Source organism: Glycine max, chromosome 3, assembly GCF_000004515.6.
Source record: "Glycine max cultivar Williams 82 chromosome 3, Glycine_max_v4.0, whole genome shotgun sequence".
NCBI classification, from domain to species: domain Eukaryota; kingdom Viridiplantae; phylum Streptophyta; class Magnoliopsida; order Fabales; family Fabaceae; genus Glycine; species Glycine max.
In genome coordinates this window covers 3,772,480-3,796,714 of record NC_016090.4, presented here as the reverse complement: position 1 = coordinate 3,796,714, position 24,235 = coordinate 3,772,480, and the positions used below count along the sequence as shown (strand labels likewise).

Genomic DNA, 24,235 nt, shown 5'->3' with positions numbered 1-24,235 from the left:
CAACTGACATTTCTATTTAGGTTCACTTAGAAAGTATCATTGATGTTACTTTTGTGTTATTGTAAGACTTTGGTTTTTTGTTAGTTGTGAATTCTTTGATTTTTTTTTTCATTAACGTTTTGAGAGAAAGAAAATTATGCTTTTACCACATGTGGCTTTATTAAATTGGTATTATTTCGAAGGGCTTAATTTATACCATTTTCATGTCAAAGGAATTATATTGTAGGAGATTAGGACTTCCTTATATAGGTTCAAATAGAGTTTTTTTTTTTTTTTTATGGATTTGGGTCCCCCTCACACACAGTTGTATATCCTACTTTTAGTTATTAATAATATTTATGTGTGTTGCAATTGATTGTTAGAGACAGTGGTGTCCACCTTTTTGGGATGCATGCATCTTAGTCATTTGCATGCATGTTGCTTTAAAAAATGGTGTTATTTTAAAGGCTTCAACAAAGCTCACTGTCAAATTCATATTCATAGTGAGTTTTGGGTGGATTGTTATTTAAAAAATAGTTTATTACACGGAATAACTTGATAAATTCAATAGAAAAGATTCCTCATTTGAGTTATTCACTTATTAAATGAATATAATTATTTTGTCCCAAAATAGACCAACTCAGTAGGAGAAAATTAGTTGAGTGTTAAATAAAAAAATTTAAATACCTCTAATTAGACCAAAAACAATATAATTAGCTTAGATATCGGGTTATTTATTTGTTTCATTTATTTTACAACTCTATTAATGTTATATTTCAATCACTTTTTTATAAATATTTATATTTTATGAATCAATATTTTTTTGTCTATGGGCTTGAAAAGAAGATTAATTTTGTATAATTCTTAAATGTCTATTTTGTTGTTCCTTTCAATCCGGTGTTTAAATTAGCTTCCTTCATTAAATAAACTTATTTTAATAGTCAATTTGTATAAAATCATTTTAATAATTTCATAAATAAAGTTTCTTCTACTAATATTTAAGTTATGACATTGAAAATTTTATATGAAAAAACAGTTTAAGTCTAATTTGTTAATATATATTTACTACAAAATCATATTTTGATTTGATCATTTTAACTTCATATATTAAAAGAATGGGATTAACAATTATATGTAAAAATTTACATTTTTCTTATATATATATATATTAAAATTAAATTTATTTTATACAAAATAGGTTTAAGTTATTTCTTAAATAATAATATCATGAATAAAATTTTTTCTAATTTTTTCATGCAATGTATTGTAAAAGTTTTAGATGCAAATTTAATTATTTTATGTATAAAGAGAAAACGTATATATTTTAAAAATTAATTGCATTTTAATATTTTTATGATTAAAAATTAAGTTAAAATTAAAATAAATATCATTCATAACACAAGTAAAAGTCTAATGGTTTTATATTGTTTGCACTATATTCTTTATCATTTTCATACGAAGTGGAACATGATTTTGTATTCATGTCTTGTTTCTTTTTGCAGTTGTTGTACGTGGCGTACTTTCTCATGCCTTTAATTAGCCAAGGATGTCATTGAAGGTTAAAGCAATGTTTACAACACATACAATAGAATAAAAGGATTCTGTTTTGAATCTAAAATGTATTAAACTAGTAAAAATTACAAACATATATGTTGTCTAGATACTAGTTAAGATAAATTATATTATCCATAAATTTTTTTTGTTATTTATGATTTTGATTTCTAAACTTTTTATAATTATTTTATAACTAATCAACGTCGTTAAAGATTTTTTTCATCCAACATTTTAGTTTTTTTCATCTATTTTTATCATTAACCGATGACATTACATGAATTTTATTATTATTTTATTACGATTTGTTTTCTAATGGCTAAAAATGATCCAAAATTACTTGCTAACTTGTTTAATTAAATGGTCGTAGACATATTTTCTAACCCAAATCCAAATTCAAGCACTAAAATGATTAACCCAAATCTAAATTCACTTATACACAATTTCAAATCCAAATTCAAACACAAAAATAATTAGACTAAAATATACTTTTTGTTCCCCTATTTTTTCAAATATATGATTTTAGTTCTCTCACTTTTTAATTGAGATATTTCATCTTCCACTTTAAAAAAATTTATAATTTTAGTCTCTCATTTTTAATTAAGACATTGTGTCTCCCTATTTTATAAAATTCATAATTTTAGTCTTTGTGATCGATTTCAGACATTAATATATGTACTTTCTAAACATTGATTGATAGATGTTTATTTATTATTTATATAACAATTTTTTTTATTCAAATTATTTAATTATTAACAAGCTTAATTTATAAAAAAAAGTTAAAAATACATTATTAAATCTGAAATTAAAAAAGACTAAAATCACATTTTTTTTTTAAATATCTCAATTAAAAAATAAAAAATTAAAATTACGAATTTTTAAAAAGTAAAAATTTAAAATTCTCAACGACTAAAATTACGGATTTAAAAAATAAAAAGAAAAAAATTATATTTTAATCAAATAATCATCTCCAAATCCAAATTCACACTAACAAGTTTAGATTCAAACACATAAATAATTATCCCATAATCCACACTTATCTTAACATTGATTGTATCTAACTTATATCACACCACATATTCCTTTGCTACGGTGGGAAATGAGTTTGTCTAACGTACCATAACAGGAAGCGCAAGTTGCAGGAATTTTTTTTGAAGGAAGGAGCAGCAGCAGAAGAACAAAGCAATGGGCTTCAGAAGATGAGAATCGATACGCTCGATGATTCGCATTTAGGTCTCACGTCATCATTCATTCTTCTTTGTTATCCATTTAGCTTTGGGTCTTTGGTCAATTTTTCTTTTTTATTAAGTTGGTCAATTTTTCATTACAAAATTATTTGCTGACTAATATGAGGAACCATTGGTAATTGTATGTGGAAATCTCTGGCGGAGTAAACATTCCCCTGAAAATATTTACTATGCAAGTATGAGGTATGACTCATATATATACTTTTATTCCTTTGATTGACCTTTTATTCCTTTGATTGACCTGTATTATCATTACTTAACTTCTTGAATATCTCAAAATAACATTTTCAAAGAAAAATCTTTTTTTAAAAGAAAATATGTTCAAAAAATGTAACTTTGATTTTCTAAGCACCTAAGGATATAGATATATTACTAGGAGCAATGATTGGAGTGTCATGCCAGAGATGAATTATTAAAAAAATCCATTCATTTAAAAAATGAATTTTATTTTAATTTTTCATGTTTCATAAAATCCAAAAACAAAATCAGCAAACAAAAAATAGGAAGAAATCAAATTTAATGTTTTGTGCAACAAAATACATTTTGGTAGAGTGACTTCTCTTATTTTGGTTTTTAAATTGATTATTCTCCATTCACTATTTCATCATGATCTTGGTACAAGAATTTTAAAACATGAATCTTTTTTTTTTTTTTTTTTTGTGCTTGGCCACTAATACTACATCTAATAATTGGTGCTCTAGGGTTCTTAGGCATCAAAAGCTTCACGACACAAAAGAAAAAAAACAAATGAAATATAATGTTATGAACAACAACCAAGTTTGAACTATCGTTACAAATGCATTGAAGGAGGGTCTACATATCAAGAATGCAACAAACAATATTAGGTGTTTTCCACAAGTTTACCTATCCATATGCATGATTGGCGTAGAAGTACAAACTTTTCTACAAAATTTACTCTCATAAATAATCCTCAAATGTTATGGTTAATACTTAGTTCAGTTTATTTGTATTAAACACTTTCTTGGTTAATAGAAATATCTTTAATGTCTTGACTAGGTCATCTTTAATCTTTAATATTACGTACTCTCATAAATAATCCTCAAATGTTATGATTGATACTTGATTCAGTTTATTATTTTTATTAAACGCTTTTTTTTTATAATAGAAATATATTTAATATTTTAACTATGTCAATTTTTTTTTGGGCAGATATTATGTAGAATTTCTTCATCTCTTTTTATAGTCGAGAAACGGTTTTTTTTCGTGAATATACTTTCTTTCCTGTTTTTTTCATATACATCATTTTACAATTTAATTCTCAATCTATATTATTTTGGACTTTGTGTTTTAATTCACATCACTCACAAATGAATGTGGTGAAAGAGTTCCGAAAGTTGCAAACTCAAATGCACGTGAATACATTCTCTCTCCTTTTTAGATTTTTTTTTAATTTAAAATATTATAAAATATAATATTATATTATAAAATTTTTTAATTGGTTTTAAAATTACTTATTTATTAAATTAAATTTTACAATTTTGTTTTTTATTTTTTTAAAAGAAAATATACAGATAAGAAAAATAAAAAAAATTGGATAAAATTAGAGTACAATTTTTTAATTACGTTGTATGTAATTTTGTAGTTAAATTTATATGCTGTTGATATTTTTTTGTTATGTTCGTTAATTAAAAAATAAGAAAATTAATTAGTAGTATTAAAACAAATTAAAGAACACAGTGAAAAAATAATTAATATATATATCTTACACAATACATAAAATTTCAAAGTATAATAACTGAGATGATAGTCAAAAATAATAAAACATATTAAAAAAATATAATTATAATTAAACAAAAAGTCTTATAATTTTTAATTAAATCTAATGACATAAACAAAATAATTATATTTAGTAATATAATTATATTAAAAATAATTATATTAGAAAATCCAGATTTTAAATAAAAATATTCACCTAAAAAGTATGTTAAGTAAATTAAATAATAAAATAAAAATAATTATATTTAATAATATCATTTTCTTTAAAAAAATAAAAAAACAAAATTATAAAATTTAATTTAACAAATAAATAATTTTAAAATCAATTAAAAAAATATATAATATAATATTTATATTTTATAATATTTTAAATTTAAAAAAAGAAGAGAGAATGTATTTAAGTTCATTTGAGTTTACAGCTGTAAGATCTCTTTAGCCACATTCATTTGTAGAGTAGTGTGAATCAAAACACAAAGTTCAAAGTAATATAAATTGAGAATTAAATCACAAAGTAATGTATATTAAAAAAAGAAAAATAGGAGAAAGAGTGTATTCACGAAAAAAAAAAAACCATTGAGAAACTTTTAGATTTATCTAAATTTTTTGTCAGTGTTACATAGGAGACTCCAAATATATTATTTCTCTTCTCAATTGTAACCTTCCTTTTTCACTTCTTTAGTATTTTGAGTTTTAAAATTGTTTAAGTTGCGGTACCTCAGTTGTTTATTGAGATTTATATTAGTGCTATATAAATCAAGTGTTTGAACTTCAAATAGATAAGGTATGGAACTTACTATAAGAAATAAATAATCAACATCAATAATAAATCAACTTTTGGAGAATCTAATGAGTGAGTTTCTACATATTAATTTATGCATAAATTAATTTTAATTTATGGAAAATTTTCTTTCATTTTTTTCTTATTTTCTTCTCCTATAAGTGCTCTGGAAAATTTTATCCAAATCAGTCCATACTTATGTCTTAAACACTGTGAGGGGGAAAATAGGTTTATATGTAATTGAAAAGAGCTCACTAATAATTGAACAAACAACCAATATTTTTAGAGGTCAATACAACATTCCAAATCAATGACCAAGAACCTATATATATATAATCTAGCTAATGCAAAATCCTTGTAAAAGAGAATAAAACAACAAGTCTCCTTCTACTTTGTTAAGCTCATGTTATAAAAATATATAATCTATAGAAATGGTTGAGTATAAATGGAACCAGAGTTAAAAATGAGGCAATAATGAAGTCAATAGTTGCACATGATAATTGCCCAGAAGCCAAAAGAAGACATGGTTTATTTATCTTCAGTAAAACATGTAACATTTATTAGTAATAACTCAAGAGTTTAATATTATACACTAATAATATTTTATACTGTCATCTAATCTCTAACCACCTATCATCGTTTAAATTACTTTAAAATAATTATTTTAATTTACACCATAAGATTATAACCCTTTTTTTCTCGTGAGATAAATGGTGCTTTTCCACCGAAAAGTTTCTAAGCTATAAACGGTTGTATGTTTTTTCGACCATATTGAAGGCTATGCTAATTAGGTAGGCTTGATAAATCAAAATATGAAAAGGAATCTAGTAGTCTAAATCATAAAAATTTGTAAAACTGCTTAAATTATTACATGTGAGCAAATGCTCTTGTATATTCTTAGTCTTTATATGTTTTTGAACGTCCAACTTTATATAAACTAGACAACAATTATGTCATAATTATATTTTTTAATGGAAAGATATATAAGACCAAAAGACAAAAAAAATAATTTATTATTAATCTATATTATTCATTTCTAATTGTATGTTTCGTACGTTGTCTATTTCAAAGTCATACAATTGATATATAGAACATAAATTGTGATAAGCAATTCGGGTATCATAGAACTGACTATTTGAAGAGAAATAACATATTTGGAGTCACCTGTAAAACACCACAGCAAAAATGAAATGAAATGATATATATATATATATATATATATATATATATATATATATATATATATATATATATATATATATATATATATATATATATATATATATATATATATATGAAATAAGAGAGAGATTTTCCCCTCTTTAGAGAGAGATGAAAAAAATGTGCATAATGTCTGTCCAAAGACAACTAAAAAAAGTCAGTTTATTTTTACTGCAAAAAATGACATAGTTGAAACATTAAAGTTATTGCTATTATTCAAAAATTAAAGAGTTTAGTACAAATGAATTATATTAAGTATTAACCATAACATTCGAGGATTATTTGAGAGTAATATTAGAAAGTTCGAACTTATTATGCTAATCAGTGAGTATGGATAGTAAAACTTGTAGAGAACAACAAATTTTTATAGAGTCTAGAATGTTTTTGGTAGCAAAAACATGATATTTTAATCTAAAACTGTTTTACACCTTTAGTGTATAGACATTAATTTATCTTTTTTATTACATACACTCCTTCAAAGCATTTGTAATGATGGTTCAAACTTGAACTTTGGAATCCTAGAACATTATTATATTCTATTAAGTTCTCGTTTTGTTTTGTGAAGCTTTTGGTGCCCAAGAACCTAGAGCACCAAGGGTTGGATGTATTATATAAAAGTAAAATAAAATTTGAAAACTAAGATCATGATGAAATGATGAATCAAGAAAGAATAATCAATTTGAAAACTAAAAATAAGAGAAGTCACTATCAAAATTTATTTTATTATTAGAGATGGTTATGTTTCTCGTTACAAGGCACATTTAATCGCCAAAGGGTTTCATCAACAACCAGGGGTTGATGACTCAGAAACATTCGATCTGGTAATTAAACCCCACATTGCTCTTTCCAAAGCTTGGACCTTATCTCACATGGATGTTAACAATGCATTCTTGAATGGGACCATCTAAGAAGACATTTACATTGCTCAACCATATATGGTTTTGTGCATCCTAATCACAGCCCAACCATGTTTGCAACTTGAATAAAGCCCTTTACTTACAATGCTTTTATATCATTTCTCTTGGCTTATGGTTTCACCAATGTCAAATCTGACACTTCACTTTTTTATTTATAAAAATGATCATGTTATGGCTATTTTCTTGTGTATGTAGATGATTTGCGACTTACAGGAAACAAGTTTCTCGGTGACTTTCAACAACTAGCTGTTTCCAACAACTTTTCACTTAAAAATCTCCGAAGTCCCAGCCCCCCACTTTCTAGGATTGAGATTTTGCCTACATCTCAAGGATTGCTTCTCACCCAACATCATTATGTTCTGAAGCTCCTTGGTCTCTTCAATATGTAAGATTCAAAGCCTATCTGAACTCCAATGTCCACAAACTCATCATTGTTTTCCCGGTAGATAGTTCTAGTTGTGATGTGACTGCATACAGGTGTTTAATAGGGTCTCTTCAGTTGTTTAATGGTTGGCTAATAGAGAGTTCAATTTTAGCTTGGGAAGAAACTTATTTCATTTTTTTCTTCTTATTTTCTTCCCTTTTGAAAGTGCTTCTAGAGAAGCTTAATCTTTCACAAGACCTGACATGAGACACCTCCTTTGCAGTAAGCAGGCTTTCTCAGCATATGCAATGCCCCACTAATTTACAAATGCAAGCAGCTAAACTTGTCTTGCGCTATCTCAAGGGCACCATTGATCATGGTTTACAATTCAAGCGAGACTCCTTTATTCACATCAGATTGCAAGTACACAAGGGTCTAGCTACATCATTTACTTTTGATCCAATCCCATATCATGGTCATGTAAGACAACCAACTGTTGCAAAGTCTTCAACAGAGGTCGAATATAGAACAATTGGTTCCACCACTACATTAGCTACTTTGGATCCAAGAACTGTTAAATGTGCTTCATCTTCCACTCTCCAGAAAGCCTCTGGTGGCTGGTGCACTTGGACAATCTTGGAGCAACTTATCTACGTGCAAATCCTGTTTTCCATTCTAGGATGAGGCACCTTGCAATAGACTAACATTTTGTGCGTGATCTAGTCACTTCCAAACAGCTTCAAGTGTTGCATGTTTGTTCGAGTCACCAGATTATGGACTAGTTAACGAAGCCATTATCAACTGCACGTTTTCTGCTACTCGAGTCCCTTTGAGTATTCATTCCTTCCACATAACGGAACTTCCGAAATCTATCATTTTATTAGTGGCCATATTTATAAATTTTAAGAGTTAATTCCTACTTGTCTACAAGTCAAATAATGGCTATTCTCTGCTATATTGTCGAAACTCAAACCTTTCGTCAACTTAAGTTAGTTGACGCAATGAAAAATAAAGGAAAATAGGTAGTTCCCTTAGTGGACTATACTACATGGTATTGTAAAGCTAGAAGAATTTATTACTTTCGAAATCTCACCATAACTTACAAAGAAGCCCTATGTTGAGGATCACCTTAGAACGTTCAACAAGATCTAGTGTGCTCTTAATTTAATTCATTTTCCACAAATAATTGCTTAGTTTTGTCAACTTCTGAGAACTTCTGGAAAGTTATACAATTATTTCTCTAACTTCAATCTTTACAAAACATGTTATACCCCAATTATTTGATGCAACTAGAACGGTTTATCACATCATATTTTCTCAAGCGATCAAGTCCATCCAACTTGTTCTACAGTTGCTTTCACGTTCCATCCTATCTATGCAGCCGAAAACCTGTAAGAGTAGAAAGCTAGAGGTGATGAACAAAACAAGCAGAGATGAAACAAACTTCCACCTGGTACACAATCCGTCAAGCCAGAGGTAGACGATAGAAACTTGCATTACCCGTGAACTAGAAAGCATTTGTTTTTCAGCAGCAAAGAGAAGGTAAATGGATTTATTTAACTGAGGTGAATAAACAAGTGGGAGCAACAAGACTCAACAATAGAATACAATTTTGATGGCTGCGTCATACTTTCATATGCATAAATGATCAAGAAACCCATGAGAAAAGTATGAAACACAGACCACAGTACTACATAGCTTACAGATTAAATTAAAATTCTAATATGCACAATTTTTTTAAATTTAATTAGAATGCACTGACAGTGTAAAAGTTTTTTACACTATCATTCAATCAAAAATCACAAGTTTTTTCTTTAAAAACAGACATTCTTGTTTTCAGCTTTTCCTTTAAAAAAATCATGAAGGAAAAATAGTAAACAAGGAAACATTTTTGTAATTATTAGGAGAAACATATACACTGAAAAAGAAAACGAAAATCAAAACAAATGCATGTTAAGCACAAACGAGATTTCATTATCAACACAAGTGTCAAGCATCATAAAAAGGGTGGTCCAGTGCAAAAGGCTTACACTCTTTTTTGATATAGGGAGGGTTTACAAGTACAAAGCCTCTACTCCATTAGTGGATAAGTTGTTTCCGAAATGTGAACCTATAATCAACATGTAAAAAAGAAACCTTACAATTGCACCAAGGCTTAGCCTCTAAAAATCTCGAATACCAAGCAGCAGCCAAAAAAAATTAAAAATCATACCAGTTTTATAAATAAAGTTTTAGAGAACAATAAGATCTTTATTCGGATCAGTTGGCAGACAATGACTGTTAATTTCATGGTGTATTTAGTGTTAGCAATAAGAAAGTTCAGTTACGTAGCAAACCAAAGTTGATATGAGGGATTTTTAATGTGTCCCAAAACTGTGCATTTTGATGTGAAAATAATTAGAAAAAGGAAAAGATCAAATGTCAAGCAAAAAAAAACTAGCAGGAAGATCCCCCCTGGCTTTCCGAATAACTCCAAAGTATATAAATACAAAATAAACCAAATGTTAGAAGCAGATTCAGTATAGATGCTTATATCAGTAAACACACAAAGGTAAAATTACTATAAAATTACTATCAAAGGATAGCAAACAAAAAAAGAATGAGTTCACGTAGTTCAGAGGACTGAGAAAAACTTGCCTGACTTTGCTGTTCTTTATGCGACAAAGACGACTCATGACTCCTGTGCATCAAATTACCATCTTTGCCTCTTCAAATCAACTAAAAGTGTTAAAAAAATAAGGAAATATTTAAAAGTAAATGATGTAGAAATTACTACCAACTTCCAATTAAAAAAATGTGCATACAGTTTTGCATCAGCAATGTATGACAGAACTCCGGATCAGTGATTGAGCACTATGTAGCTTGAACCAACCAAGATGATCAAGACCAACCGATCAACCACTCCTCCATCAGTACGACAACATCTAGGATAAAGTCCTTAACTCATTTCTTGCCACCATGTAACTATGAAAAAACTAATGAATACATGAAAGCTTGGATTTCAAAGCATGAAAAAGATATTAGATGCCAACTTTCACACCCCCATTTGCAATGCCAGACGTCAGTTAGTGATCCTCTCCATGTATACTCTGCATGACCAGAGTAACAGACCATATTTTGACATGCATAACTTTGCACAAGCCAGGAACCTGCTTAACAGAAAAATTTGACTATAAACATAAGTTGAAGAATGCATAAATATAAATAACTTGAAAAGAAACACAGCTCAGAATCATAATAAATACCCAATTCAAAGAACAGACCTAATTTATGAGAACCTACATGCATACCCTCTAGGTAACATGCAAAAGCATATGAAAGGAAAGACACTTATTACCCCTAAAAAAGAAATGTTGCTAGTTACCAAAAGCAAAAGGTCAGTATATAAATTACCAGAAAAAGGACAGTTGTGTCTTTCAAATTTTGGATGAGCAGTCTACTTGGAAGATTGAAAACAGAAATTCATAGGGCAGCCTTTTCTGTTTTGGTTGTACAAACTAACAGTCGTGTGAAACAGGAAGGAATGCATTTCTGATCTGAACAGCCATGGCAGCATGTGAGGTGAGGTGAGGTGCAAAGATGTAACAGAATACCCTTCTCAAGTATCTCTCTGATATAATTCTTCTTGTTTTTGTTTTATGTCATTTACTATAATTTTCTTTCTTTTGTATCTGTCATTGTCAGTTATAACTTTCATTTTCAGGCAGTTATAACTGACTTTTATCTTTGGAGTCCTGGCAGTATATTTTGGGTTGTAAGTCAACAACTCCATCATCTTTGTAATTTTATCACAAATCAATACAACTTTATTTTCTATATTCTCTGCAGACCTAATATGGTCTCTAGAGCATATTGATCATATCCCATGGCTTCTGAAAACCAACCACCTCCGCTACCGCCGCCAGTTCAAGCTCCACCGTGGAAGTCATATCCTCTGTACTATTGAAAGAAAAGGAAAGGGATAGAGTCTTCTTGTTCGCATGGTTGTAGCAAAAAACAAGGCCTTTAGATTCACCCCAGCCAGCCAGTGGGTGGCATACTCATCTTGTGAGAACAACACTACAGAGAAGCTAAGTCCATGGTCTACATGTAACTTAATAGTTAACCAAAGAGTGTGATTATAAGCACTCCCCAAATTTCCAAATTTTTAACATGTAATGTAGAAGTCTTGGGTTATCTAGTATTGTCAGGTTATCAGGCTATGGGCAAATATGTCATGTTAACACAGCCGACCGGTAAAATGTGTGAAATTTTGGGTGTGTGTGAATCATTTTCCATAACCAAAACATGATTTATTTCCCCCCACCCCCAACTTGAGTGGCGAAATTTTTGGTTAAGGAGAATGAAGGGGGAACACTTCCGCAATAGTTAAATGCTCTGCAACAAGCTTTGGGAGCAAGGAGGCTCCATTCTGTGACAGTGCAGTAGCAACCACTCCAACCATTGTTAACTACTCTGATTCAGGTACAGTCAATGTCTTATAAGCTGGCTGGAGCCTCAACCAAAAACCATAGTCTCCAATTGCAAATAACATAGCGCAAGGCCTCCATATCCCTCTAGTTCAGTTATTTCTACTTCTACATAATAAAGATATTCAAACTCTAAATTCAATAATTTGGTTTAAGATGAAGCAAAATTAAATTAGAAACATCTTAACAATTGCCACCAATCATTAGGGACTTGAACTATACCTTTAGACAAAATAACATTTCAGTCTTCATGTAGTGAGATCTTATGATATATCAAGACTTGGAATGATTTTTGGAAGCAGTCTGTCAGGTGGCCTTGAACATGACTCACCATCACTATTTAGGAATTTGAGTTCATTTTCAAGAACAGAGTAAGCTTCTGAAAATGCCTGCAACAATATTATCACTAATGAGAAACACTACCAGAAAAATCAAATTCATCAAAGCACAATTCTTAAATAAAACCAATTTCAATTTTCAAGAATATTATTTTAGTGCAATATTTTGGTGATTCAAGGGTTCGAATCCGGAAACAGCCTCTTTGCATATGCAAGGGTAAGGCTGCGTACAACATCCCTCCCCCATACCTTCGCATAGCGAAGAGCCTCTGGACAATGGGGTACGAAATTTTTTTATTTTGGTGATTCAAGGATGACACATAAATTGTTAATAATATACAATGATTTTGATGAACTTCAAGAAGTTTAAACTCAGTACTCAAAATATAATATATATGTAATTATGTACCCATTAGAGTTCTACTAACATTTTTTTTTTGGAAGGCAGAAAATATATATATTATTAATCAGAAACACAGCAGCACCAGAGGTACTGCTGGTGACATATACATAGGTACAAGACACCTATTATAACACCCTCCAATACAAGATTTGAGAAAAACCAACATTGACCCCACCACATAGGATAGATATGTCCAACCCATATTAACCAAAATATTCCACAAGGTTGGAAGACCAGTGATTGAAAGAAGTACTAAACTTTTTCTCTCTGGTCCAAGCTACTAGCCACTTGTGGGTAAACTGCAGCTTAATCTTTTAGAGTCAATTATGCTATAAGTGTTGGAAAACCACCTTAATTGCTGTCACCCATAGAGCACCTTAGTTGTGGCATCTTTGGGCTGCCTTAATTCCAGCATTGAGGGTGTGTTTAGTCCCACATGACAAGGAATGTGGCTTAAATAAAGCTTATAAAGCTTGGATAATCCTCACCTTACAATTCAGTTTTCTGGGGTTGAATTAGGTCCTAAGCCTAAATTCTAACAGTAAGTTAACAAGGCTTGCCAGACTTCCAACAAAATTTGTCCATCCTCTACAACTTTCAAGAACACATTTCCTCTCAAAATATCAAGCTGACACATGCCACATTGTTATTCAAAGTAGATTTGTCATTCACAGGAATTTCAGGCACATTATTGCATAAAAAGTTATAGACACCTTGATCAGTTAATAAAGACATTAGAAGCTGCTTTACTGCCAAAATTACACGAAAGATTTTCTTTTTTATTGGTTTGAATTACAGATAGTTTAACAGCTTGTGGATAATATCAACCACAGGTTTCTTTTTCCTGTCATCATGGCATAGCAAAGGCCAAGTATGAGAACTGAAATATGGAAAACATGTTGGTAATCAATACCTTAATACATTGATGTATTCGGAAGCAATTCCTTCCCACATTATTTGTTGGAAAAAGAGGATCATCTATGTGAATTGGATCAATGCTGTAAAGAAGGTAATTATCATTTAGCTGGAGAAAAAGGAATCATATCGCACTGCAGATAAAAAGTTTGGTTTCTATATTACCTACAACCTCTTTCTCTTTTTATATAAAGTCCAGTTCCCTGAACTGATATTCTCATTTGGCGAGGATCAAACACATTCCTAAAAGAAAAACCGTTGAATTGAATTCTAACAAAAAAAAATAAGATTATACAAGTCCTCTCTAGTAGCAACAATAAAATAAATAATTATGACTAGTTCTCTCACCCAAAAAAGTAAAGAAAATCCATCAGAAGGCTTCCATAATTCTGCCAGAAAATGTAAGAGAAACTTATTTAGTAACAGTAAAATATCTGAAATAAAAAAAGAAAAAAGGAGCCGAGGAAGTAAAAACTACAGCTCTTCATAACCCAGCTTGTTTTTTTATACTAAATCCTCATTTGATTAAAAGAAAAATCAAAATAAGAGTAAAGTCTAGTTTTTCATTCTCTTTAAATTCTGGCATTCTACCCTTAGTTTCATAATAATTTAGAAGATGATAGAAAATGTTATTATTATTAGTCCACGATGGCCATCAACAGATACAGACTGGAATAACTAGAGCGATCAAAGTTTACTTGGTTGATTGGCCGGCCAAGATGGTGCTCATGCTGAAGAAATCGTATAATTAGTAAGACCTGAATACAAAATACAAAACAAAAACAAATGTGAGTTTAGCAGATCCAGACTAAAACAATGACAATGACAAAGCAGACTCATTAAATCCAGAAAGAAAATTTTTCAAGAGCAACATAGTTGCAAAAAAAAATTGGGTTTAAGAGGAAGACAGTAAGATATGTTAAAGTGTGTTTCCTACACAGCTTCCGCCTCAATTTCAAAAAGCAAGTGAATCTAAAGCACATATTCCCAAAGAAACTGAGATCATAAAAATCTTTTTTTTCTTCACTTTTTCCACTGATTATCACTAAACTACTGAGGACAAGATTATATGAAACAATTATCATGCCAGTTGCAATTGCAGATAGATCTGAAAATGTAATAAAATCAAAGACTCTTCAAATCTTCATAACCTATCTGAAAAGCTAGGTCAATTTGTGTTACTACAGTAGAAAAGGGACTAAGAAAATTCATCGAGAAATGAAAATTGACTGAAAAAGGAAGCAATCATGCATACCAAACAGTAGGAACTTAAGCCACCAGAGTAGGACTGATCAAGGCTCCGATCAGCCAAAAACTGTTTTAGTACCAAAGCAAGAGGTGTAGCAGCAGGAAATTGCGCTGTCAACTCCTTAACCTACAGGAAGCAGTATCATTACTTTGAATTACCAAGCAAAATAAAGAGAACCACATGATACATTTGACCTCAAGTACAGTATCAAAGATGAATATAGAACAACTAATTCACTTATAGTTGATTTTGTTGACAGCCCATTGGATCTCAACAATCCCAACCAATGGACTTATTCAGTTCTGCTGCTCTTAACAATCAACACAAAAAATAAAAAATAGTTGTGTTATGCTGTGTCTAATCCAAGTTCTTGTGATATGTTAACTAAACCATGGGATCAAGCTGAATTATTTAAAAATATTCCAGGGAGGAGGTACAAGAGGAAAATATAAGATATAAATCAAAGCATTTTATATATATGACATCAAGCTTCTTTGAAGTACAATTTTTGTTGCATTTCTTCTCATCAATGTTGTTAAAATAAGTGGACCATTTCACAGGTAGCCATCTAATTCTGCATTCTACATATGTAACAAAGCAATCCTAACAACCCACCCTAAGTTTAGGCTTGGGGTTAAAATATATTTGTGAAAAAAAGATAATTTAATAAAAAAATTGAAGGTATTTGTTCATACAAATTAGCATGTTTGGTACAACTTCAAAGAAATTTTTCCAACTTCCTGAGTGAGATTTGGGGAAAAAATTATTTTCCAAAAAATAGTCTATCCCAATCAAATAAATAAAGAAATTTCTTCAAGATTTATGATTAGACAAATAAAGCAGGTTACTCTCTTCTTGAACTAGGGCATACATCTGTGTGTGTGCATGCATATGGTGCACACACGCAAGCTTGCATGTCCTTTTGACCAAAAGATGGATAGGTATCCAACAGAAAAAGAAAAAACAATATAAATAACCACAGAAACAGGAAGAGTTTATGTAATTGAGGGCCCTATAGACATTGGAAAATCACCATTTCTGTAGTCTGGAGTCCAGTATGTGATGGGGACTTGAAGCTGATGTCCAGTCTAACTGATTTCGATTTCAAGGCATCAAATTTCATTTGGGAGCCTTTGGGCAAAGCCGAATCTTCTAACCGAATGCTATCAGATTGATTGTCATTACCATGTTCTCCAGGAGTACAATGTGGCTCTTCATTTAACGACTGTATCATAGGAGCTAAAGAGGTAATAACATCCTGAGGTACTTCCACCACAAGCATAATAATAGGAATCTGATAGAAAAAAGATACAGAATGATATCTTATCAGAAATCAAGATAAGAGTACACTTATTAAGTAGATAATAACAATTAACAGCTTAAGAGAGAGAAGAGGTATTACAGCTGTATTTTCCACTGTCTTCAGAGAATCATTTTTCACCCAATCCTGATTGGCAAGATACCTAGCTGCATGCTGGCAAATAAACATAATGGCATCAATTGTCTGATATACAGAAAATCTTCTTGTTCTTATTATTACTATTGATAAAATATATACAAACTAGGAAGCAGAAATCATTATATCCACCAACAATTTCGTTACAAAGAAGAAGACAAAGAATAAACAGCAATGCAATAAAAAATTCTCTTTGCATGTCGATCAAATAAAATATCATTCAAACAGAATTCGAAAGATTAATTAACAAGATCTGTAACACGCAAGTTGTGCAGGAAGATTGAGAGGTAAAGCAAAATATGTTTTAATGTCTCAATTTTCAGGAAAGTCATGTTCAATTCAAGCCTATCCAAAATATAAAGGTCCACACCACCAACTAGCTTCCAGTTTATTTCAAATAAAAAACCAGTTTGTAAAGTATGAAAGAGAAAGAAACAAGTCAATGAACTGGCAGGGCAAGTGCAGACTATTTTATATCATAGTGCACTTCATATATTCATGGCAAGTGCCAACTCAAATTCTAATACAAATCCTATTAATGTAGATGTGCACACCCAACAGGCAACAGGCAACAGGTAGATGGAGAGTCAAAAGTAAAGCCTCATTTATTGCCAATATTACCTGAAGACACGTTTCTTTAATTCCATTACGACCTTCCAGTATTCCAGCTTCTTTAATAGGTTCCTGAATATTTTATTTCAGAAGTTAAAGAAAGAGTGTTAATCCATCATAGTAATGACATGGCAAGTACCACAAACATGAGAAAAAAGGAAAAAATTTACCAGGTTTCTCACTGGAGGGAGACCAACCACAAGGTCAACATCACTTGTTGGAAGGGACATACCAGTTGCATTGGAACCAAATATGTTTGTACGGGATCTGGGCCACAGAACCTGCAGAAATCGTGTAACTCTCTTGACAGCCCAATTAATGTAAGGCCTCCTGGCCATATTTTCTGCAGCAACCTGGAGTCCATTATAATAATTATAAGTAACATGATTAGGTTTCGGGTGATGATATCAAGAAATATAAGGTTTCTACAGATTCAATAGCAATTCTATTTGGAAAGATTTTAAACAAAGGACTGGAATGCTGATAAGAAACAATGATGAAAATATAAGGATAAAGATACTAAAACAACCTATGTAAAGTTCAAATGTGGATCATTCAGGGAAAAAATTAGAATGGACGGGATGTTATCCACTAGCTTGCAAAGGAGTATGTGAGAAGTGTGCAAGTATGTTTTTTAAGTATAACAAATAAGCCCTGTACCTGTTTACAGAAAGAGTCAATCTCATCATGTAGAATGCCATGCATCAAAGTTAAAGATGCACTCTGTGCAGAACAGCTTTGTAAGTCTGGAGGTTGCAAGGGGAAGGTGACATCTGGCTGTATAATTCAAAACCCACAATGAACACCAACATATACACAAAAAGTAAGACTTGAGTAAGGATCTTTCTTACGTGTTCCTGGTCACGTGCTATCTGTGACAATGCAATCAGGCGGTCCTGCAGCAAGGCAGCAGGTAAAGGCTGAATCAAAGGTCGCACCGCAAGATTATTACTTCTCCAAGGCCACACAACTTCAGCACCATCCATTCTTAAACATGCTTCCTCAAAATTACTCCCATCATGATACCAGCCTCGCATTCCCCAGTGCCTAGGGCTGGAACTACCAGATCTAACAGTGGGAAAACCCCTGTGTTTCCTGGAGTCACTCACAGGGGATGGTGGGGGTGGACGAGGTGCACGTGGAACACAAAGCACTACAGGCGATGGTGGCCGCTTTATACGAGGCTGCTCCCGCCTGGAGGGAGGAACACAGGGACTTTTATGATCAAACCTTTCCCTTGACAAGTTAGGAATAATTATTGGCCGTAGAATAGGATATGGATGTGAATCACCTGCCTTTCCTTCAACTTCTCCAGGCAAATTATTACCCAAAGAACCAGAAGTATCTTCATCCACTGCTGCATCTGTAACTGAAGAAGAATGCAGCATCTTTCCAGGTACTTCATTACCTGACATCACATAACCAATAGTCTGGGTAGCAGTTCCTACAGGATCGAAAGGAGAACAAAATGTAGCAGCAGTGGGTGATGTTAAACCATTCGTACTATACGAAGAAGAGAAAGCAACCATATCATCCACCGTCCTATTCATGTCAGCATCACGCAAAGCCCATAGACTGTCATCAGAGCTAAGCGAGGGAGGCCGGGAGAAACCTTTCCCTGGATAGTCAGAAGGGTTCCAGTACATTACACCGCCACCAAAATATTGATTATAATCTATACCAGAAACAGTATGAACCTCATACTCTTCCTCAGATACACAGTGATTGTCAAATTCATCAGCTAGCTCCAATGTATTTGTCAGATCAGGTAAATCCCATACATCCCCGGAATATTTTCTTTCATCATCAGGAGCAGTTGCATCAACCTGCATGTTGTGAACAGCCAATCCTTTTGAAAAGGTACATTGCTTCCTAGATATAAAACCAGAGTCATAGTTATAGTTTGGTGATGGGGTCATGCCACCACGAAAAACTGGGGGCCAGTCAAAACTCATAGGAATAGGACGAGACAGGATTGGGTTGCACCCACCTTCAATAGGAGGATTTCTTGCCTGCTGTAATGTGGGAACAAATGGGTGGCAGAAGTGATTATGCCAATTGTGCCCAACATCCAGATGTAATCTATCTGTGGCAGGAGGGAGATGTGAGTTAAAAGATGGAAAATAGATAGAAGGTAAGCCAGGCCACTCATATGGACTGCACTTTGAGAAAGCTGAATTTCTACTTTCAAATAGACATCTATCACGCTCCTTCAACAACCCAAATTCTTTTGCATTAACCTCTCTAATTGGTTTGTCAGGAACAGTGGTCTTTAAATCAGCTTTGGCAGCACATGATGAGTTCAAAGGACAGGTATCTTCCTTGCTGAAGAAACTACCTTGTTTCACCGCAGGTACAGGAGGAGTTGTAGCAGCAGTACAATCTATGTCACAAGTTAAAGTATCTAATCCAGAACATAAAGTTTTCCTTTCATCTGACAATAAACAACACTGAGGACCTAAACTATTGCCACTTTCAGCAAGATCTTCAGTCTTTCCTTCAACTTTCCTGGTAGAACTGTTCTCCCTACTAAGCCCACTAAGAGAACTACAAAGGCTTGAATTTGAAGCAAGGATGTCATTACCAATTGCATTGTCATTTTTGACATTCTGAATGGTAGAACTATTCAAAAACCTATCACATATTGCCACCTCACCTTCAGAAATAACTGTGGTAGAGGCAGCATGGATACTTGACTTTTGAGAATCTCCACCTGCACTGATGAGAATATTTTTACTTTTATTTTTCTCTTTTCTACTTCTTGAAGTGGTCCGTACTTTTATTTTGCCAATATCCAATCCTTGAGTATGATCCTGATGACAAGTGGCTAGTTAAAAACCATTTAAATCTTTAACATGAAATATGAATTAGATTAAAGAAAAAAGATTTGCAACCATTTTTACAGTTGATGATGGGAACTCCATAGAAATCTCCTTCCCCATATGAACAGCAGGAAGTTCACTGGATGCCACTAAATCAGTCTTCTTTTTATTATCCACTTTACAATCAATGTCCTGTAATATCATATGGAACAAATCAGAATTGCAATTGGTAGCATTAATGGGATAAAATTATTTCAGCCATCTCTTTAAATAAAGATTAGTACCTTCAGTGGATTTTCATGTGAAATATCATCCACACAAGTCTTAGAGACAGGATTTTGCCTTTTATTATTGCGATTTCGTCCCTTCTTTTTACGGTTAGAAACACTAGGCTTTTCTTTAGGTTTACCTGATGAAGACTTGTCATGTTCCTCTCCTAATAGTTCAAGTTTTGTGCAGTCAAGTGAAATAACCATCAGAAATCCCCGCATTTTTCTTAATATACAATCAGATATCGTACAGACAGAACCCAACGAACTAAAGAAAAGGTTTTCTATGTCATATTCACTATTAAGACTTGATGTAACCATCATATTAACATCATGAAGTACTAATAAAGAATTAAAGGCTCTGGCTAAAGCAGCAGGTTTTTTACAAAAAGTGACTGACGAAATAACTGTTCCAAATTCCATATCGGCAGGAAGAGCGGAAATGCTACGTTTAGATGGCACAGGATGATTGCTTTGCAGTAATTTATCCACTCCCATACTGTATAGCCAAATCTCATCTTCAGAGGAACTACTTGCCACTTCCAAAACATCATGAGTCTGAAAACTTATGAAAAATAAGTCAGCCTAGTACCTAGAGAAGGCCATAAAAATATATTAACCTAGAACATAACATGTAAGAATATACTAACTGATAACAAACCCTGATATTGAGAAGTCATAAAAACAGAAAGTATAAAACTACTCATCACATCCAAGATTAGATATTCCAAAGGAGCTTTAACATCTTGATAGCATGGAAGTAGTTAGCTGGAATAAAATGTGGTTGGACCAAATTTCATCCAATTTATTACATTATTTAGAGATTCATTTATAAATCTTAGAATATTGTTTAAAAAAAGAGAGAAATGTGAGAGTTTTTTTGGCCTTCTAAATCATTGTACTCTTCTCTTTATACAGATACTTATTATATTAAATTATTCCTATATTTTTTACTACAGTCAATATTGTTTTGGATAAAATACAAATTCCTAATTATCAAAAGCTATATAAAATAAAATTCCAAAAGACAACTCTAAGTTTTCACTATAAGTATATCTTTAACAATATCAAAGTATCAGCAAATTCAAGGTACCACAATAAACATCAGCAGCTAAAATATGAAACAAGTCCAATTTCAAAAGTAAAGGCATAAGTGATTATTATGTGGACCTCTTCTATTCCTCCAGTCCCCTTTTCTCCTAACAAGTCGGCAATCCCTCCCCACCCAAAAATGAAAAACTATCTTATATAGCCACAAATAACTATAAAGTTAAGAATGTACTTTATAATGAACATCATCACTAGCAGTAAACACCACCAGTGCATTCATTAATGTTCACACATCAATTAAGCTTAAAACGAAAGAAAAAGGAAGTAGCTTTGTGATCCCAAAAGGCCAAAACCATGGGTGCACATATCAAAGTTCACTAAAAATGAGTTTTACATTGAAGCTCCTCTTTGACATTCCAAAAATTTCCTTTTAAGGAATTACACAATCTTGTAGAACCATAATTATGTTCTGATATAATTGACAAAGAATGAATGGTTGCATATTACTTTGAATGATTTGTCACTTTTTTAGATTTTACTCCTAGTGTACAGTGGAAAAAAAATTGCACTCCCTCACCACTTTTCCAAACTTGTTCAGGTAGCCAAATTTGGGCAAATATAAAAATATAGTTGATCCAATTAAGTCAACAGTTACAATTGTAAGCATGACACTACCGGTACTCAAAATATACACCACAACAAAATGAAACCAAGTTGAACTATCCTAATGGATTTGCTAATCATTGCCGGGGCAAAGATTACAGAATTTTTCTTCCCATAAATTACAATGTATGCATTAGTAACATTCATAACATTAAATGTTACCCTCTTCAATAAAAGCATTCCAATTCTTTAATCACTGGGTAACATCATCGATGTATTCCAACTATCAACTTTTATTAACTATTCCACCAATTCCACAATTTAGATAGTATTTAGTCCAGTTTGTTACAGCTTTTCTTCTCCTTACAAGGAAAAGTTTGTTGAGGAAAACTTTAAATTTTTATAAAAGAAAAAAATGAAAAAATAGCTTTTAAAAATACGTTCCATATCCTAACTTCTCTCTTCCTCTCATTCTCAACTGATCAATTGTAGCATTGAAATGGAGCTTTTAAGATAAAACCGTAAAACAACTGTTTACTTTACTTTTAAAATTCTAAGTTTTACACGTTCCCTAGAAATATTCCATGAACTGTAATTTTTCCCAGAATAGAAATAAGTTAACCAGTTATCACTAACTAAGCAATTCACACATCACACTAACAGTTCCATAAGTTCCCAGGAAAGTGCCAACAAAATGGAAACAAGTTAAGCAGATATCACAAACTATTCACACATCACACTAACAGTTCCATGAGTTCCCAGGAAAGTCCCAACAAAATGGAAATAAGTTAAGCAGATATCACCAACTATTCACACATCACACTAACAGTTCCATGAGTTCCCAGGGCCAACAAAATGGAAATAAGTTAAGCAGATATCACCAACTATTCACACATCACACTAACAGTTCCATGAGTTCCCAGGAAAGTGCCAACAAAATGGAAATAAGTTAAGCAGATATCACCAACTATTCACACATCACACTAACAGTTCTATAAGTTCCCAGAAAAGTACCAAGGGTTTTGCAGCTTTCATGAGGAAGGTGGAAATGACCTTCCTCCTGGTCCCAGCATCCAAATTCCCCCACCAATCCACACACCCCTTCTTCCTCCAAAACACATTCACCCCAACACCCGCAGCACCCATCTTCTCCTTCAATTTCACACCCCTTTTCCTCCCTCCACAGCAATTCAACCACGCCAACCTCATTGAAACCTCGATCCTATTCGCAATAAACGCCTCAATTCCATAGTATCCCTTCGATTTCAGCCAATGCAACTCCACCCAGTCCTCGCCGAGCTCGGCCTCCTCCCCGCGGAGGAACCCACCGCCGGAAATCCGGTCCATGGCCTCTACGAACCTGTCCACGTCCCCGACGAAGCCCTCGGCAAGCGCCAGCGCGTCGAGCCGCCTGGCCGAGGGCAGCGTGGCAATGGCGGCCTCCTCGCCCTCGCGCGAGTCAAACAGGCGGGAGGACTCGAAGACGGCCCGCCCAGCGGCGTCCGAGTCAGCGACGCGGGCGAGGAGGCCGCGGGACTTCTTGAAGCAGAGGGTGGGGAGGTTGTCGCGCGAGGGCAGATCAGGGAGGAGGATGAAGGAGCCGTGGCCGTGAGATCGGAGCTTCGCGAGCATCTGGAGAAGGATCTGAACGAAATTCGCATCCACGATTGTTAAATGAGCCTGGCGGTGGTGAATGGAAAGAGAAGAAAACCATTTCAAAATGGATGATCGAGGGTTAGGGTTAGGGTTGGGGTTAGGGTTTGGGGATTGGGAATGGTAGAGTGAGATGTGAGAGGTGAGGGTGTCGATGAGTTGGTGGTGAGCCATGGGAAGGAGTTTAGGGATTGTTTGGTTTTTGTTTTCGTTTTCGGTGTTTTGCTTTAGCAGGTTGCAGGGATAATCATGGTGTGAGGGAGAAGAGAATGGCGAAAGGGAGGAATCTACGCTAGATATTTCTTTTTGTTTTTTTGGGTTCCTTTTATGTGTTTGTTTGTTTGGCCGTGTTTGGATACAACGGATAAAGGAAAAGGAGAGAGTGAAACTGAAACGAGGAATATATGACCTTGAGACCTTCTTCCTTGTATTCCGTTCTTCTGTCGGCACTCTTCTTATTTATACACATTATTTTTTCTTACAATAACTTTTGTTTTTGTCTTTCTAGCCCGTAATTATTATAAAAATAATGGAAATAGGGAATATAATTTTATGTATTCAAATAAAAATATTTATTTTTTTACTTCTTTAATCAATATTAA

General features: G+C 32.7%; 1 non-coding gene and 1 pseudogene across 1 annotated transcript; both read right to left on the bottom strand.

Annotated features, from left to right (window-relative positions):
- Nucleotides 1-3,422: 3,422 nt before the first annotated feature.
- Nucleotides 3,423-3,522, bottom strand: MIR5761B (microRNA MIR5761b). Its single transcript, NR_126627.1, has one exon. It is a non-coding gene; the product is annotated as a microRNA MIR5761b (primary transcript).
- On the bottom strand, nt 11,216-24,067 carry LOC102668741 (uncharacterized; annotated as a pseudogene).